The sequence below is a fragment of the Rattus norvegicus genome, chromosome 3, assembly GCF_036323735.1.
Source record: "Rattus norvegicus strain BN/NHsdMcwi chromosome 3, GRCr8, whole genome shotgun sequence".
In the NCBI taxonomy this organism is placed as follows: Eukaryota; Metazoa; Chordata; class Mammalia; order Rodentia; family Muridae; genus Rattus; species Rattus norvegicus.
Genome location: NC_086021.1, coordinates 142,606,393 through 142,626,904, shown reverse-complemented (window position 1 = coordinate 142,626,904; position 20,512 = coordinate 142,606,393). Strand labels below are relative to the sequence as shown.

General features: G+C 38.1%; 1 protein-coding gene, 1 long non-coding RNA gene and 1 pseudogene across 3 annotated transcripts in view; 2 read left to right on the top strand and 1 right to left on the bottom strand.

Annotated features, from left to right (window-relative positions):
- The window catches only part of Plcb1 (phospholipase C beta 1), a 711,278-nt gene that overhangs the window by 597,138 nt on the left and 93,628 nt on the right, over positions 1–20,512 (bottom strand). The window lies entirely within an intron of this gene.
- On the top strand, positions 10,780–11,445 carry Nsa2-ps5 (NSA2 ribosome biogenesis factor, pseudogene 5; annotated as a pseudogene).
- LOC120101919 (uncharacterized) lies at positions 16,992–20,347 on the top strand. The gene is made up of 2 exons (XR_005502963.2): positions 16,992–17,228; positions 19,775–20,347. It is a non-coding gene; the product is annotated as an uncharacterized LOC120101919 (long non-coding RNA).

Here is a 20,512-nt window from a genome sequence, read left to right as displayed (position 1 = left end):
GCAGCCTAGTTATGTAATGTGGCTGCTTCTTTACAAGATGTTTTAACCAGGGTTACCTTATTTTGTCTCTGTTATGTAATTGGGTTGTACAAGCCTTTAAATCCCTCCACCTACATAAATATTAATCTTGTGTCTTGCTTGTTTGATTCCAGGCACTTATGTCTTGTACTTTTTACTTTTATGGGTAACTTTAACTTGTCTTATCTCTTTGCTGTGTTAAGCAAACATTTCACAGTCAAATCATCTTGTTTTCAAGCCACACATGTACCACACTTCTCACACGAGCCATGTGGAAATTTCTCTACTTGGAAGCAGAAGGCATTCATAAAGAAGTTATAGTATGAGGAATGAAGACTAATGCTCTTAAGTGATGAAGATTACATTCCATATATATATTTGATCCTAATTTTAAAGTTTTCATTCATTTTGAGATGTAGAGTCTTAATCCAAAGAGAAGTAAAAAATGAAAACATGAAAAGTAGATTATACTGGACAGGGCTGTGAACAAAGCCTCCTGAAAGCAGAAATGGCAAAGGAGCCTTAGGTGGCAGCATCATAACGTCAACAAAGCAACATGGGATGTGACTAGTCACAAGAAAACCGAAAAGACCCGAACAAAATCTGTCCCATCTAGTTCATTCCCACACTTCCTCCAGGCTCACTGAGAAGGTCTAGAGAATGCTGCCTACCACTTGCCATAAACCTTCTCATAAAGAAAAGTTTTTAAACAGAAAACAAAACACAGTAGCATGGCAGGGAACACATGGCCCTGGCTTAAGAATGTTCAGCATTCTCAGCCCGCACCATGTACAACAATACGCTCTTCTGAGTGAGTAGCATGGGGGTTGGAAAATGTGGTGGCTAATTTCTTCCATATTTCGTAGGTTTTGTTTGCTCTCTCAGCAAAAGGGTACAAGATGGGATTGAGGCCAGTTATGTAACAGCAGCTCTATAATTCTTTAATGTCTCTGTGTGACTCAGACAGTTGATAAAAAAATTAAATCAATTTCATATACTATTGACAGAAATAAGAATCTTAAACAGATTTCACTTTCAAAAAGTGAAGGATCAGAATTTACATTTGCTTTTGCTCTGTTTTGTTAACTCCTACTTCATAGTCCTGAGACTAAACCTAAGAGCTGAGCATGTGTTGATCTACAACCACAGTCCCTCCAACAAACTATTCATTTTGAGACATACTGCAAGACCTGGCTTTGGGTTATTATGCTATGATGAAATACTATGACCGAAAGCAACTTGGGAAAGAAAAGGTTTATTTCACTCACAGTTCCATATAGCAGTTCATCGTCTGAGCACTGAAGGCATGTAGGGCAGGAACTTGGAGGCAGGAGCTTACACAGAAGACATCAAGGGGTACTGCTTGCTGACTTGCTCCTCATAGCTTGCACAGCCATAGAACCCAGGACTATCAGCTCATGCATGGCACCACCCAATGGGATGGGACTCCCCCGCCAATCGCTAAGAAAATACTTACAGTTGGATATTATGGAAGTATTTTCTCAATTGATGATATCTTGAAATAAAACTAGCCAGCATAGCTTCCCAAGCTTAAACTCAAGATCCTCCTGCCTCTGCCCACCTAGTGCTGGGAGTACCCAGTGGTCCAACAAACCTAGCTGAAAGGTAGATTCTAACCACAAACATCAACATCAGTAGACATCAGAAGGTCAACAGCAGGAAACAGAGAAAGGAAGTTACAGATGATTGTAAGCCACCATGTGCATGCTAGGAATTGATCTCCAGTCTTCTCAAAGAGTAACAAGTGTTCTCAAGTGGTGAGCCATCTCTCCCGTTCCAAGCATTTGATTTTCACTAAACAAAATGGTCATTTGGGGGAGATTATTGGGTAATCATTCCAGCCACGGTGTTTAAAACAAGAACAACAGCAATACATTATTTTCAGCTAAACACAACCAACCAAACCGACGGGTGAACACTGTGTTGAACTAAGATGTATCATTTCCAGCTTTAATCTATAACTTGCTCATTGGAATGGACAAAAAAATGTTAAAACTCACCAGAATTAAACTAAAATGCTTTGCATTGTACGAAGAATGTCTAAGTTGTTGTTTGCTGCTTGAAGCTGACTTGTTTTGAAAGCTGATTTTGCCATATGCAAGAGTTGTCAATCAAACGAGGAAGTCAGAGTATGCCGCATCCCGGCATCTCACTGTGTTGATGTGGTAGAAGCCAGAATTCTGTCTTCACCCTCCACCCTACCCCCGACAGAGATGCAGAACTTATGTTTTTGTTTTTGACTAAATAATAAAAACAATAAGCAACAAAACCAGCTTTGGAGGAAAAGTAAGAAAAAAGAACAGTTTGTGAAAACGTCGTGAAGAAGACAATGAGGTGAATGAAATTAAGGGTGTTCCACAACTCACCACAACATTTCAAGACACCGGGCTTTATTTCTGATTTCTAAAAGTTCTGAATTATGAAAAGTTCAATACACAAATGCACCAAATATTTAGCCAATCAATCCTCTTTAAAAATACTTGCATGCATTATAGCACCGAAGTTGACTTCAATATTATTTATCTCTTGCAATCATCATTGTTATTTCCACCTTTCCCATGACTCAAGTTGAATGATTTGCAGGAAGTGTTCATACACACACACACACACACACACACACACACACACACACACACACACACACACTGAACACCATTTCATTTTCTTTGGCCCAGGTCTCATATGTATTTCTCAATATTTCTGAGTGGAGAAAACATATAGAGTAGAATAAAGCAAATTAGCATCATAAAGTGTTTTAAGCTAGGTTGCTGCAAATCAGAGGAGCTAAGACAGGAGACTGAAGGGTCATAATTAACACCAGTGACTGCTGGGAAAATGGGAATGAAAGAGACCAGTGATACAGAGAACTGAGTCGAGCCAGACAGTGGTCCCATATAAAATCTACCCTGCTCCCACTGTTCCAGGAACCTTGTTACCACTGGTTACTGTAACATAAATTTTATATATGCTGACCTATACATTTCTCAAAACCACCTTACAGTAAAACCTTCCCTATTATCTCTACCCTATGAGTGCAAAAAGATCAGTGTGTGGTAGAGAGGTAACACAAGACACAGCGTCCATCCACACTCAGACATACTGCCCTCACATCAGCTCCCCGAACTACCTCACAATGTTACCTCAATAAGTGCAGAAGGATAAAATATTCACAGGGCATAAAGTATCCCATTATCCGTAAAGAGATCATCATGCTTTGAATAGATACCAAGCATTTTGTTTCTCTAATAGCCTCTACTTTGCTTTTGAGTATGTTCAGCATGAAACAAATGGCTATATAAAACCTGCTCTAGAATTTGGTTATTTCTAAAGTTGTTGGATGAAACTATTCTCCGCAGAATATGTTCATTTTATTAACAAGATAGAAATGTGAGCATTTCTGGCCCAAGTTTTGAGCTAAATATATCAATTATATCCGACTGATGTAGGAGGCCCTAAGTGACATCTTCCCTAGAACTAGGACTCTTAGAGGCATCTATGGAAAGAGAACAGACACAACAGCGTATTGTTAAACAAAAGATTCAATAATACAAGACTTTGCCTGACTGACTGGTGTCTTTAGTCACACATTTTTTGGAAAATAAGTGCTCAACTAAATAAAGCATCAGAATGTTCTCAGAAAACACAATTCTTCCATTAGCAAACTATTCTCTTAAAACTACTTATAATCCAAGTGATAGGTGGCATTGTCCTTCTTAAGTAAACATTCTACTTATTAATGCATTCACTTACCTTCCACATTAATTTTCTTTTAAATACAAATTTATCAAGAATCAAGAAAGAAGGTAAGTGTGGACATCTGTCTACAGAATTCATTGACATTCCTCCAGTGAAGGAAAGAAAGAGCGGGGAGGAGACCTGAAGAACTAAGCCTTGGAGGTCACAGTCTGTATCCCATCAAGTCATTTGGCCACCCATTCCTGAGAAGCCAATTCAAACGGTAAAATTAATAATATAATTAAAAGGCAGAGAAAGTAGATTATTCACTGTAGTCACATTCTAGAGAAAGACAAAGAGACTCAGTGACTTTACTAGTCCATCTTCACATTCCTGAAATGCCATTAAACTTTAAATATTAGGTACATGTCAAGAGTCCTCCTCAAGATGTGGTCTTACCCACCACTGACCCATCCTTGTTTATGCTTCAGTCTCTTTCTGTGAAATGTTCTGGCATGTTATAAATCTTATTTGTTATTGGTTTTATTATTGTTGTTGTTGTTTTGTCAGAAGAAACATTCCTCCTCTCACTGATGCCTCCTCCCGTCAAAAGATCCCCGTGACGGGAGGTATTCTTGGGTCCATTATTTCTGTAATGTGATAGACGGATTGAGGGACACATTTGTCTTTTTAGAAAAGCCTCATTTCTACCCAGTCTGTTATAGAACCACTAAAGAAAACCCAACTTAGGCCAACAACAGACAAAATTGACGGTGAATAAGTAGGGAAAGAATATTAGTTTCTTTGAGATGATTTGTTTCCCAGAAATAGATAACTGATACAGTCTGTATGAAAGAAAACATAAACAAGAATAATTCAAATAATGCTATGAAATTCATATCAACTTTTAAAGAATAAAGGTTTATAAAATACAGGTCCTAGAAATCCAAATATTTTCCATAAAAATAATCTCTTAGCATAAATTACTATATATTAATTAAAATATATCTTACTTGTTATACACTTGCATATACATTTCTTTGACAACATACAAAACTGAAATAGATACTTGTACTATGAGAAGACTGTGAAGGGCTGGATCTTAAGTTTTATTTGGAATCAGGAATGAGAAGCATATGATATGTTAACATTTTATTAATAAAATATTCCTGAATGTTGCAGATTTAATTGTTTAATTTCATACGTATGAGTGTTTTGCTTATATCTATGTAGGTGCAGCATCTGTCTGCCTGGAGCCTTCAGGGATCAGAGGGCATTAGATCCTCTGAAACTGGACTTACGGATGGATGTAAGCTAACAAGTGTCTACTGATGTGTTACTGAGCCTGAATCCTCTGCAAGAGCAAAAAATTGCTCTTACCCACTAAGCCATCTCTCCAGCCCTTTGTATAAAAATTTAAATTCAATGTGATAACTATCAAGTCTGCAGACAGCAACAAAAATGTTATACAATTAGAGACAAAAGCAGAGTCATGTTATTAGCTGTGCTATAGATTTTTCTACAGATTCAAAATTAGACTATTTGATATTTCCATATAGTATACATATATTTGTAATTATATATAATGTGGACCTAGAAATCTCAAAAAAAAATCCTCCCTTTCTGTTTCTGATAGCTTCTAGTACAGTCTTTTAAATTTTATTCAGCCGTTCCTATTTTTAGGAAAAATTCTGGTCTCGAAGAAAGAAGGCTCATGGGCGAAAACCTCTAGTTTGAAAAATGTTGACATTAGTTTTCATCTGCTATGAATCAGAGTCATTAGAAAAGCTTTGATAATAAGCACTTGCCTAAGGGGTGAGCTGTTCTCTGCTTACTGCTGAGAACTTTTCACTAATGTGAGTGGCCACAGGTAGGGCTTATTATTTTTCTTCTTTTCCAATAATAATGACAGCAATTAACAACTGTCTAGTGTTTTCCAGATTATGAGCACTTTTCAAATATATCACCTCAAACCTTCACTGAGTTAACTGGTAAAGGCAATATAATATTGCACAATTAAGTTCAATTCTAGGTGATTTTGTCATTTTATTATTGAAGTTAAAGTGAACCTTCAGTAACTGAGATGCATCACACCACTTTCCCATGGCCTAGTAATTGAGTTAGTCTTGGATGCATGACGCGCTCGATCTCCTGGGGAAAAGGGAGTACATTATCCAAGCCAAAAGCCTTCTCTTGGGCAAATAGCACAAGTCAACCATATTAGATTGAATGTTTCAAATTCCTTATAATGTAAGAACCTTAAACTATGACAAAAGAAGAGAGAAAGGCAAAGAGTCAGTCAGAAAATAATGACATAAGCTTGTTTCTGCCAAGCATCCTTCAGGAAAGCAGCCTGTCCTGCCACCAACCCAGAACAAAGCCATCAGTGTTACTAGTGGTTGTTATTGTTGCTTTAACTGGTTTAAACAGCAGTCTAATGCTTGAGGGACGTACATTAACATTCAATCCCAAGTCCTCACTCGGAGATATTTTAAACACTTATTTAAATAGAAGTAGTAGGTCAGATATAATTTTAACGAACATAGTTTTTCCTGGGTGGTTGAAATCTTAGCATTCAACGTAATTTACAGAGGCTTTAAAAAGATCACTTTTAAATGAATAAAGTAATCTCAGATGTCTTCTTATACATCTTCACCCATCTGCACTAATATTGTGGTTTGAGTTAAAATTGCCAGCTTCTATATCACGTGAATACTCTCAAATTGTTGGAACCCAAATAAAAGAAATAAGTATTCTGGAGTGTTCTAGAAAAGAGCTAGATAGTTATCAAAGTTACAATGGTAGAAATGCAGTGTGCCTAACAAGGTGAAGAGTCTGAAAAAAAGAAAGTTTTTTTTTCTTAAATGATCTTAGAGCAGCACACTACTCACAGCAAACATACTCTCAGCGTAATAAGTTAGTAATATACTTGGGCAGAGGCATAACTGGCTGGCAATGCAATATTTCTGCTTTTCTTCTGAAAGTAAATTCCTTATTCATTTATGACATGGTTTGAATTTTGACTTATTTAAACTGGGGATTTTTGACCTAAGGGCAAATTCAAGACACTCAGGGGTAATTACATTCAGGCTTATATGGGTATAAAAGTAGTTCAATGTTTCAAAAAAATCTAGAAATAAATATATCCATATAAAAGCATTTAAATTTGTCAAGTTGCCCGAAAAAAATGTAATAAGGAAAAGTAGACGATCTAAATGAATGGTAATTTATCACTAGGACATTCACTGGAAGCAGAGTGCAAACTCTGATCACCAATTGCGATCCATCAATTGTTGGTTGAAGGATACATTGGGAGAAACAACACTAAAGACTCGCAGCCTACTAGGCGAGTGGGCCCAGAATTCCTGTGGTATAAAGAAAGTGTTATACAATGCAAACACGATCATGTGAACAAGAATATTCTAGAATGGTAAGGTCTAAAAGACAAGAACAGAACACTCATAGTATTCACTGTAGGAGATCATACATGCACCCTGCACACTAATTTCACCATGGAAACATCAAACTGATACTAAGTTATGCCTATAAGATGAGCTCATGCATAAATTTGTTCCTTTCACAAACATCTATTCTCAGGGATTCCTATGGCAGGAGTAAATGGAAGAGTAGGAGAGTTAACCAAATGAAAGTACGACTGGCCTTAGTGTGCTAATGGGAAAGGAAAAATCAACAGAACAAAGTATCTGGTGCAATGGCACTGCTTACACATGAAGCTGCTATTAAGTAAATGAATTTCACCTTTATATTAATGTTTTATTGGATCAATAGATACAGTTAGCTGTTTAGTGTGGCAAGGACCTTCCCCTAATTAAAAAAAAAAAGATCTCAGGGGACCAATCACAGGGCAAGGAGTATGTGGGACAGCCAGGAGAGGGAGGGGAAGAGAGATGGAGAAAAGGGACTTGAGGTTTTTAGGGACAGAGAGAGAGAGAGAGAGAGAGAGAGAGAGAGAGAGAGAGAGAGAGAGAGAGAGGAATAGAGGATGTAATGAACTTGAGCACCCATACCACCCAACCTAACCCCCCAAACCATCCCCATCCCCCATCCCACCCCTGGTTAGTCCCTGGCAGATCTGCCACAGGAGGATTTAACTTAGTATGGCTCACTAATTAGGATGTCAGTAGTTGCGTGCAGCACCAGTTGATTCTAAACTAACTTTGTGTGGTGGTTTCCTTCCCGTGGCAACTCAATTGAATTCAAGAGAAAGGTATGGGACACATGAAATTTGGATGCATGGAGCTGGTGTGGTAGCAACCCGCCAAGAGAACTTAGCGAATCAGGTGGAGGAGACATTTCAAGAGGGTCAAAGAGTCTACCAAGATAAGAACAGCCCACTGGTGCCATGTGGGTCTCCGGTACCGGTGTAGTGTGGACTGGTATGATCCCCTTTTTATTATTTAATGCTACAGTTGAGTCTATAGCACTACACAGGTCAATGAAATGACGCATCAAGATTTCCCTGTGTGGGTAACTATCTGTAGCCACAATACTGATTCTGCCTTGACTAGATCACGTGTTTCAAAGGAGAAACCAACAGTTTCACATCATTTGAAAGTCATAGGGAAGAGCACATTACAAAATCGAAGTCACCCTTTTATGGAACACTAAAACCAGCAGGCAAGATTTCCACAGGTGGCCCTGTTTGCTGAGGTAACAGAATGTGGAGATGCCCAAGAACTTCCTGTAAGTTTCCTTAAATATTTAGCTTAAAAAATTGTTTTAAGATAATACTCCAACCATTTTTCTCTTCTTTATCCCTCTTCCAAACTCCCTGTAAACTAGCACCTGCTCTCTTTTAAATTCAGGGTCACCTTTTTATTAACTTTTTGTAATATACATATGCATACACACACATATGTGTGTGTGTGCGCGCCCCTGTGTGTGTAATATATAAAAATAACCACTTAGCCTGTATGTTACTTTTGTGTGTGTGTGTGTGTGTGTGTGTGTGTGTGTGTATAATATATAAAAATAACCAGTCTGTATAATGTTACTTGTGTGTGTGTGTGTGTGTGTGTAATATATAAAAATAACCACTTAGCTTGTATGTTACTTGTGTGTGTGTGTGTATATAATATATAAAAATAACCAGTCTGTATAATGTTACTTGTGTGTGTGTGTGTGTGTGTGTGTGTGTAATATATAAAAATAACCACTCAGCCTGTATAATGTTACGTGTGTGTGTGTGTGTGTGTGTGTGTGTGTGTGTGTGTGTGTGTGTTTTCAGGGCTGACCATTTGGAATTAAATAGATAACTGGTGTGTGCTTCTCAGATTTCAGCATTAATTAGTTGCTGTTAGCTATTAGTGCAGGATTGAGACCTCTTTCCTACCAACTTTACATGGATGAATTACTTGAATTGTTCTCCTTCATCACCTATATTTGCCTAATTTCTTTGCCATCTGAAGATCTTCTGGAATGCACAGGGAATCCTATCATCCTAGCCATTTTCAAAGAAATAAAAAGCAGTTGCCAACATTAACTCGGCAATAAGAAAATAACAGTCACATTCTTGAGTCCACTGTGAAGAACACTTTCTCTTTCTGAGTATGTATAATTCCAGTGGTCTTCACAAAAACAAACAAATGTTGCTGTTAGAAACCTTAATAAAATGTAAAGTTTCATCAATATCAGTTTTTTAAAACTTTTTATGATTTTAAATGGTTATATTTTATATCTCTAGATATAATTATATGTATTAATTTTTAAATTCTTATACCACCTTTCTTACTTTCTCATATCTGTTGCTCTTGTTATCTCTTCACTTCCTAACTTCCTCATTTTCTCCTGTGAGACAGAATCTCTTTCTGAAGATCATCCTGGGCAACAAGTTATTATGTAGACCAAGCTCAACCTGATTGTGTAATCCTCCTGCTTCAGCCTGCCCATTGCTAGGATGACAGTTATCAAAACTATCACCACCGATTTTATCACACAGTGAATTGTAACATTGAAAATCAGGAGGAAAAGCGGATCCAAGTTTTGTGTATCTCAATGATGTCATCTGGAAAATTCCTTTTCTTGTCTCTTAACTCTAACAGATTTTTTCCTTTAATATCACATTTCTTTTTAATAACCAATATAATAATAAAATACAAGAATCACTCTGAATAGTATACACAGACGCTTATCTAGGTATGACTCTGGGCTACAGACAGTTTTTGCCTATGGCAAACTTCAACATATCAACCCTCAGCTTCAAGGCTTCCCTTTATTCTCTGGGCATAAAGAGAAGCTCTTGCTTCGAGGACGTAATTGTATTTAGTTTTCCATTGCACTGTGGTCTGAGTGTTGGTTTCCTTTCCAAACACAGCGCAATGTGATACTATCAAGAAGCAAGGGAAACCTTTGAGAAGGGAGCAACTTATGAAGGTTTCACTTGATGGATGATATGATGGAGACTTGAGGAAGTCTGTTTGCCCATTTGGCTTTCCTACGTAAGGAGACACGGTTCAAAGGCACATGTGCGAAGTGCGGGCCCCATCACACTCATGCTGCTTGTGTGTTTCCTAGCCCTCAGAACTGGGTATAGGTATTACTGTTTATGAATGACCAAGGGCATATTTGTTCTAAGCAGTCTGAAGACAGAGACTTATGTCTACTGCATTGTTTTTATTTGTAATATTTCTGTGAATAAAAGAAACTAGGTTTTCCATCTAGGAATTCCTAGCAGCTAGCAGTGTCTCTGGCATTGTTTGGCTTGTGTAAATACTTACGCTGACAGTTTCAAAATAAGATGGACTGTATCAGGGTTCATGTCCTCAGACAGAGCTGATAGCCATGTCTCTGATATATTGTTGGACTCAAATAAACATTACTTGACTAGCAGATAGAAATGATGACTGAATGTACCAGTTGACTAAATGATTAAAATGGACCATCCACAATTATACCTTATGGACATTTTTCTACTTCAAGCACATGAAGAGTATATAAAAGAGAGACTTACACAGGCTAAAGATGTGACAAAAAGGGGTGATACCCAGGAATTAAGAAGAGTTTGGAACCCAGAAGGTTGCGAACGGCTGCTCCGTGGCTGTCATCATGTCACAAAATGAATATATTGAATTGCACCGCAAACGATATGGATGTCGTCTGGACTACCATGAGAAAAAGAGAAAGAAAGAAGGTCGGGAGGCCCATGAATGTTCAAAGAAGGAAAAAAAAATGATCAGGCTGAAGTCTAAGCTCTGCTATAAACAGCGCCATGCTGAGAAAATACAAATGAAAAGACTATTAAGATGCATGAAAAGAGAAACGCCAAGCAGAAGGATGACATGAGGAGAAGGCGCCACAGGGAGCAGTGCCTGCCTACCTGATGGACCGAGAGAGGCAGTCGAGAGCAAAAATACTTTCCAACTTGATTAAGCAGAAACGGAAAGAGAAGGCAGGAAAATGGGAGGTCTCTCTACCCAAAGTTCATGCCCAAGGAGAAACAGAAGTACTGAAAGTTATTTGAACAGGAAAAAGAAAAAAGAAGGCATAGAAAAGAATAGTTACAAAAGTCTGCTTTGTTGGTGATGGTTTTACAAGAAAACCATCTAAATATAAAAGGTCCATTAGGCCAATGGGTTTACGTTTCAAAAAAGCGCATGTCACACACTCTGAGCTGAAAGCTACCTTTTGCCTGCCTATACTCGGTGTGAAATAGAATCCCTCATCCCCAGTATACACAACCCTGGGTGTGATCTCCAAAGGTACAGTCATTGAAGTGAATGTGAGCGAGCTGGGCCTTGTGACACAAGGAGGCAAGGTGATTTGGGAAAAGTATGCTCCAGTTACCAACAATCCTGAAAATGATGCGTGCATAAATGCTGGTTTGACAGTAACATCATACAAGTCATTCTACTCACTATGGAAAACTACACAGTGTCAGGAAAACACCATCACTGTGATCATTCTGAACTACCAATCAGCCTTACCCCATGTGCAGTCATCAAGAAGTTTTTATTAAATTGTAAAGGAAAGTAAAACAATGCCCAATTTTACATTTACAAAAAAAGATATGACAAAAAGGACCTACCACCCATTTCACAGATGCTAAATCCTACAAAATACAGTATCACAAAACCCAGCAGAGCACTAACCAATAAAAGCAAGCGTAATATTGTAACAAGAAATTAGGTTATTACCAGCAACAAGTTAGAAGATAATTTTTTAAAAAATATTATTAAGTTATAATTCCCTTTATTAAGTGGACACTTGTAAAATACAAGGTGAGAATCAGACAAAGCTCTGATCTGACTTTGGTAGACACCTTAGAAACATGCTTCACCACCCACATCTCACGTCCTGCAGGGCAGATTTTCCCAGATAAAGATATGCCCATCAGATGTGGAAAGATAGGCTTATGCTTAAATACAAGTTTTCAGCAACTCCCTTTGTGTGTGACTTCCCTACTGTGTTGTGAAAAATGTACTCAGTCTCAGATAATTCTCTGCTAAGTATACTAAGCCAGGGATTGAAGACAGTTGCCCTGCCTGTTACTATTTTACATCTAAAACAATGACAGCAAATCTCTGGCAGCAGATTTTTAAGCACCCAATATTCAGGCTTCTAATCCACTCTTTATGGTCTGAAATTCCAAAGGGGTAAGATGTAAGCATGGATAATTAAAAAAGAGTGCAGTTAATGTGCTCAACACATAAGAGAGATGGCATACACAGTAGCAATGTGCACTAACCAAAAGCAACAATTTGAGCCTCAGTCCCCTCCAGTTATAGGACCCACTGGAGTGGCAAAGCAGAAGGCTGTCTCACCGTATTGCTTTACGCTCTCCTATGTGAAGACAATGCTTTTGATAAAGCCTCCAATTTCAGAGTGAACATGACCCCAAATCACAGGAAAATCCAAAGCAAAGCAAAGTGAGCTCTCTATCAATGATGTTTCTATCTGTCAAAGTGAGATATATCATCAGAAGGTTTCATAATTAACTTTGGAATGCCATTCTTATTCTCCACTGAAGACTTAGTTTCCAGCTCTAACATAGCTTTGGGCAAAGCTTTTTTTTGAATTACTTCCAGTGATGGACAGGGCCAGGATTTAGATGAGTTACTGTAACAATGATGATAAGCTCAGAATCATGTCTTTTATTAACTTGTCTCCTATTGGCTTATCAGCCAATTCTGATTTCTTACAAGACCCTAAAATGAGGTATATTAGAAATAATGACACTTCAAAGTAGAACATCTTTTTATAACTATAAATGTATTTTTAAATATGATGGAGACTATTACTATCACTTTGGAAATCTGCAATATCTATTAATTTAGTTTCTTTTCCTCTGAATTTTAAACTTTTCTAAACTTTCCTTATTCACTATTTAAGTTGTATTTTTGAAAAATGGCTAGATAGTTTCAAAGACTAGGTTCCTTCAGAAGTAAATCTTTGATTTGCATTTCCCTGATGATTAAGGATGTTGAACATTTCTTTAGGTGCTTCTCAGTCATTTAGTATTCCTCAGTTGAGAAATCTTTGTTTAACTCTGTACCCCATGTTTAACAGGATTATTTGATTCTCTGAAGTCTAACTTCTTGAGTTCTTTGTATATATTAGATATTAGCCCTCTATCATATGAAGGATTGGAAAAGACATTTTCCCAATCTGTTGGTTGCATCTTACCCTATTGACAGTGTCCTTTGCCTTAAAGAAGCTTTGCAACTTTTTTGAGGTTCCATTTGTCGATTCTTGATCTTAGAGCATAAGCCATTGGTGTTCTGTTCAGGAAATTTTGCCTTGTGCCTATGTGTTTGCGGCTCTTCCCCAATTTCTCTTCTATTAATTTCAGTGTATCTGGTTTTATGTGAAGGTCTTTGATCCACCTGAACTTGATCTTCGTATAAGGTTATAAGACTGGGTAAATTTGCATTCCTCTACATGCTGACCTCCAGTTGAACCAGCATCATTTGTTGAAAACACTGTCTTTTTTCTATTGGATAGTTTTAGCTCCTTTGTCAAAGATCAAGTGACCACAGGTGAGTGCGTTAATTTCTGGGTCTTCAATTCTATTCCACTGATCCACTTGCCTGTCTCTCTCTGTACCAATACCATGCAGTTTTTGTTTCAGTTTTTTTTTTTTTTTGTTGTTTTTTTTTATCAAAATTGCTCAGTAATACAGCTTGAGGTCAGAGATGGTGATTCCCCCAGAAATTCTTTTATTGTTGAGAATAGTTTTTGCTATCCTGAGATACCACCTCTCACCAGTCAGATGGTTAAGATAAAAATTCAGATGAGAGTAGATGCTGGCGAGGCTGTGGAGAAAGAGGAACAATCCTCCACTGTTAGTGGGATTGCAAGCTGATACACCAACTCTGAAAATCACTCTGGCAGTTCCTCAGAAAACTGGACATAGTACTACCTGAGGACCCAGCTATACCATTCCTGGACATATACCCAAAAGATGCTCCAACATATAACAAGGACACGTGCTCCACTATGTTCATAGCAACTTTATTTATAATAGTCAAAGCTGGAAAGAATCCAGCTGTCCTTCAACCGAGGAATGGATACAGAAAATGTGGTACATCTATACAATGGAATACTACTTAGCTATTAAAAGCAATGACTTCATGAAATTCTTAGATAAATGGATGGAACTAGAAAATATCATCCTGAGTGAGGTAACCCAGTCACAAAAGAACACATATGGTATGCACTCACTGATAAGTGGATATTAGCCCAAAAGCTCAAATTACCCAAGATACAATCTACAGACCACATGAAGCTCAAGAAGATGGATGACCAAAATGTGAATGTTTCACTCCTTCTTAAAAGGGGGAACAAAAATATCCATAGGATGGACATGGAGGCAAAATTTGGAGCAGAGAATGAATGAAGCCATTCAGAGCCCATCCCACATGTGCCCCATATACATACAGCCACCAAAACTAGATAAAATTGAGGAAACCATGAAAAATAAAATTAAAAAAGAAATGAAAAAAGAAGTAAATCTTGATGACTGAAATACTTTGCGGTAGGAAAAATAGTCCTGCATAGCCCCATCACCATTTCCTTCTTTAAAGGAGTATGTAAAAGTCAATTCTTGCTACCACATTCCTTCTCTAGCAATGCTCTAATCAAATGTCCATGGCTGATTTAGCTACTGCCTAGCAGATTACCATATTACCTGGGAGGCTGAAACCTGAGGAAGATTGTCTAGGACTTTTGTCTTCAACCTTGGGCCATATTTTTATGAACTGGCATTACTTTAAGGGCTGCTCATGGGTAGAATGGGTGTGGGTAGCTTTGAGTAGCAGACCTGCCATTTTCTATCAGAAGGCTTCCAGTTGAACATGAGATCTGTATAACTGGTCCCTGGAAACTCTGAAGGTTCTCAGGAATGGATATGATTGCCAGAAGATCTAATCTCTCCATCCTTCTACAATTCTTTGTTCCATCTCCAGGTCCTACATGCTATGTCTGCAACTGTATGCAGCTTCAGTCTTCTTTATGGGCTCCCTTGAGAAAATTACAACTATCTTAATAGTGTGAGAATCTGGAAGGGACTACAAAGAGACTGATTGTGCTGGCTTACTGTCATTCATGGGGGCTCTCTTCACTTTCCATGGCTTGTGTCCACATTCCTCACTCCTATCTTTGCTGATCCTTCCCTCTTAAACCTAAGCACACTCCTAAACACACTCCTCCACACAGGTCTGCTTCTGGGGAGCACAATGTAAGACATCAGACTAGTTTAAGAACTAATATTTATAGAAAACTTACTTTCTCCAGACCCACACTAGCCATTGCAAACATATTATCTCATTGGCTCCCACCCAAAAGGTATATATCCACCATTCTTACACTTGAAACCCTGAAGTTACAGAAGAGAAAGACAAGCTCGTGTATTTAAGTGGCCTTTTGTTACACAGTGTTTGTTCCTCATCTGACTGAAGAGGGTTATTTCCTATACTGTCCTTTATTTCCAAGGAAAATAATAAGCATGTATTTGCCCTCTGTTACAAACATTCAGATATTAGTCATATTTATGGAATTGTGTGTGATGAAATTAATTAAACTGCCTGAGTTCATTCATGATTGAAATGCAGAGAATATCACTTAAATCCCTGTCTTGGCAGTCCCTGAATCCAAGTCATTTCATTTCACATATACAAACTAATAAAGAATGGTAACTAAACTCCTGATTTGATGTGGTTTACTATGTGACTGTATCATAGTTTCTATGAGAATGAGTCTCCTAGGGAAATGCAGTATACAATGGACATGTTAACCAACACCCCAGCTTAAGATTTCAAAAGAAAAATAGTGATGCTCCTTAGAAAATGTAGAACAATCTTAAAGTCAAAAGGAAATATATATAATCACTATTACATGTTCTGTCTCAAAAGGATGTATCCCGAGACCTCTGTGTAGTGACATGAAAAATATGTGTCTTTTGTTAAAATATTGGAGCCCATACTGTAGGAGCTCAGAGTAGAGAGAGGGGATGCTGAAGCTATGGAAATTTTCCCATCACAGGAAGGAAGCATGCCAGTCACCAAGGGCAACACAGAGCATCTGACACGTAACAGCAACTGAGTTAGAAGCTGCATAGAGACTTTGTTTGTGTAAGTCACTGGGTATGGTGCTTTAAAAAGTCACATTATAATGTCCTGTCCTTTGACTTCCTGAGAGATAAAGGTTTAAATCATAGCAGCAGGACTTCAAGAGCAGTTATCATAGCTCTAGAGAAGTCTGGTTAAGCTTAGACATTCAGACCAAGTGAAATACCAGCTCAGTTAGGAAATCCCTATGAAAATGGCTCATGTTTACAAACTAATCAATACAATGGAGACACTCTTAGAAAAACTGCACATGTACAGACTATACACAGTACTATCAATGTCCAGGTAAGCTAAATAAAATAGTGAGAGATTAATTTGTCTCTGCTTGTCATTCGGAGTAAAATGGTGGCACATGGTCACCATCATCTCCTTTGCTTTTCAACTAGTGATTGGCAGTAGTTTCCTTTAAGTGGTTAAATCCAGATCAACACAGTAACTTGTTTTGACTAAAAGAAAGTGTCAGAGGCCACAGTGGTTGGGATGGCAGCCCTCAATCATTGTTTGTTTCTACTTCTCTTGAAAACACTTTGTAAACTCTTGCCTGAAAGAACCTAGGAAGAGGAGAACCTGCAATCCATGCGCTCTCATCCCAGCAAACAAGAGTTAATCTGCTCCTCAGCGCTGCTCTGCTGAGCCAGCAGCCAGTTGAAACCGATCCCTGAGCAGACAGACGAACCACCAGCTGAACGACGTAGACTGCTGATACACAGAATCGCAGTCTAAATCGAGGATTGCAATTTAAAGCTACTACAATTTAAGATGATTTCTTAGACATGTAAAAATAGCTATCTGATACACATCTCACTTCGTTTTCGAATTTCACTATTGCTTATGATTGACAATGTAATGACTTCATTTTCCTGAGAACTGCTGGGGTTCCGAAGGACACTCACGTCAATGGACCAGCAGAGAGAAGATCACAGTTAAGAGGTAATAGAATAGCACATGGTTTATACATTTTGTCACAACCCACCCTTGGAAGAGTGAGCTAGTGATCTGAAGTTCAGCCCTGTTGATCAGTTTTGCCTTTCTTGGCCTTTACATTAGAAATGAACTTCCAGTTTGTGTCTGACTGCTTCCATTCAGTATAGTATTATGGGATTTTGGCCCTATGGCAACATGAATTACCAGTTCTCTCTGCCTCACAGCTGAGTGGTACATGCATTGAGAATATACTTCAGCTTGTCGCTCTGCTTTCTGTTGGTGGACGACTGAGTTGTGTTGGGGAGTATTACTATGACCTTATACAATTATTCCTGTAACTGTCTTCTGATGGTCTAACATGTACATTCCTAGTAGGTTTGTACTAGTAAGATATTATATGGCATAATATGGTATAGTGTAATATGATATGGTGTGGGATGATATCTAATATGGTACAATATTATACAATATACAGGTATAACTTTAATAGTTTTCCAAAACAACCCCTCCCCAGCAACCCATGGGAGTTCCAGTTATCTTTACTCAAACTTGACACTGAAAGTTTTTCCTATGGCTATGTACTAAATACATTTTTATAGGTACGTAAAGTGTGTGTCTTTATAAATGCAGTAATTGTTACTATATAATTCTCTGATACAGAATATAATTTGTTTAATTAGTCATTGTAAATTAATTAGTAAAAACCAGTTCTTTCAATTCTTCAGAAGGAGAAAATTACATTTGGTTGTCTTCACTCTGTCTAAACGAGGGAACAGATAGACAGCTGAAATGTTGCTGTGAACATGGCATATTCTGAGTGTCATCTAACACTTGGTTTGAAATCTAAGAGAAGAGCAAAGAAAAATCACTGTTAGCTTTTACCATTTAAACCTATCACAGGTTCTGGAGAATAAGTGTTAGTCCCTGCTCAGTAGCTAAATTCCAAATCATTCCTGTGACCACTGCTCATCCTACAGGAATAAAGCCGAGACAGTTTCACAAATTCTAACATTTGTAAATAGGATCTGCAGTTAAGGAAAGTAGCCACTGGGACACACACAGCTTGTCTTTTTAAAGATTCTATTTATATTCACTGGATGACCACCATTAGGAGGTACATAATTCCCTCATAGAAAACTAAAAATATATTTCCTGGCCTCTACCAGGAACTGTCAGAGACTCAAGAAGAAGCTCGTGCTCTGGCCAAAACACAACAATTCTTTCAGATCCATGTTGCCTGCATTAGAAGATGTCTAGGCCCTGTCAATAAGTACAACTAGAAGAATTACTCTGTCTGGTGTTTAGAAATTTAACTTTTACCTCTTTCCTTTTGTCATGTAAGGCACACTTAGGCATCACTGGGCATCAGTCAAACACAGGCTTCAGAACAGTATTGGCATCAGTCTTCCCTTATCTACAGTCATGTCTTGCTTGCTTCTAAAGTTTTCCTACCAAAATATTTCACCTATTATCACAGTGATTTTATTTTATTTGTTTTTACACAATGAAAAAGTAATTCCCACAGTGATGTAAATTTAGGTCCATGACGATTGGCTACTGGATTATATTTTTCTCCAAAGTATTTGCAGCCTTGTTTTCTTAACTTATTGGTGACAGGCTTTGTGTCTTTCACAAGTGACCAACATTCCACTTACAGGTTTATAGCCAACACTTCCATATCACAGCTAAGCCCTGGTCAGTGGCATTCAAACCAGATGCATCCCACTGTCCTGATGCCACTCCTCTCCCATCTCTCTGGAACTATGCTTCAGATCCTTGCCTATGTTACTGCCATTTTCTCTTAACTGACTTTTGGTCTCAATGTACCCATCTTTGCAAATCACATTACACCAAATTTCTTTCCCTTGCAAGCTTTCTCCATTCAGTGTGAGAATCAAGAGCAAGGCCTTCAACATAGTTCATGCGAATGCTTAACCACACAACCTATTACTTGCTCTTTGTAGCTCAAATATCAATCAAAACTTTCTTAAAGAAGCTGCCTGTGCCTGCTATCAATGACCTGCTCTGGGGCAACAGAGCAGGAGTTCTGGAAGCCAAGCTCCTCACCACTGATAACGGGAACAGTGATAAACACATGGCCATGGAGTGTGGTGTTGAGCTCACTGAGGCCAGTGCACTTTGCTGTGGTTGGAGTAGCCAAACCCCAGACTCTTCTGTGAGATGTAAAACATATGGATGAGGAAGATGAAGAGAAGGTGAGAGGAGCTACTAAGTTTTCCAGAAACACAGAGGCCATCTGAGTTTTAGGCACCCAATTGATACCTGCCATTCTCCCCGAGGTTCTATTAAATTTCTTGATAAAATACTTTGTCTGCCACAATCAACGTATGTCATCCAAAGTCAGTTCAACATGTTCATAGATAGGGCTACCTTTTAGGTAAATCTGATTAGACCACGCTTGCCCTCCATAGCTGTCTTCATCTCAATGGCCCTACATAGACTCTTCCCCTCTATAAATGCTAGTCTCTCTTCTCTCTTCATGGTAAATCATATCTTTTAAGGACTTGACTGAGATTCTGTTCTTCCAACAGGTGCTGTTTGCTACGGCTTTTCTAAGGTTGGTGCTGGGTTAAGAGAAGGTAGACATAAAGAAATGATGCTCCGTGCACACTGCACTGCTAGCACTCTGCTTCCATTTGCTGATATGGAAATCAAGAAAAATGAAAAATATCACATAGATTTGTCTTGAAGTTCTAAGAAACATAGGAAAATTACTGTCCCAGTTCCTGCCTTCGTGGGAGCCCAGTGACATCTCTTTGTACTTCTTGTCTTTCTATTCCTACAGAATTTTGTGTCAACATCAAACTGAAACTGGGTAGCAACAAAGATTGGCTATTTATCAAAAACATGAATGCCTTTGGGTCTCATTCTCCTAGAAGCAGGAAGTCTTGGTGATGTGTTCTTCCAGGTCGAGAGCTTACAAAGACTCCTGTACCAAGCTAGCAAAACAGGTAGCTATATGATAAGTCAGACCATCAACTAAAAAGCAATCTGCCCCTATGGCATGGGACTTATGGAGGAGAAACAAATGTGATTAAAATAGCTTTGTCTGGAAAGTAAAGGCTTGATTTTTTCCAATACATTGCTTTTCTTGTTGGACTAAATTCATGGTGCATGGTCGTTGTTGTCTTTTATATTTGGAAAATTAACAAATGAGGAAACAATGGTGATTAGGTTGATAAGCTTATAAAAGAGAAATTTTATAAGCAGAAAGACTTCAATTTCATTAAGAAATATACAACCATGAACATATTAACAGATGCAAGGAA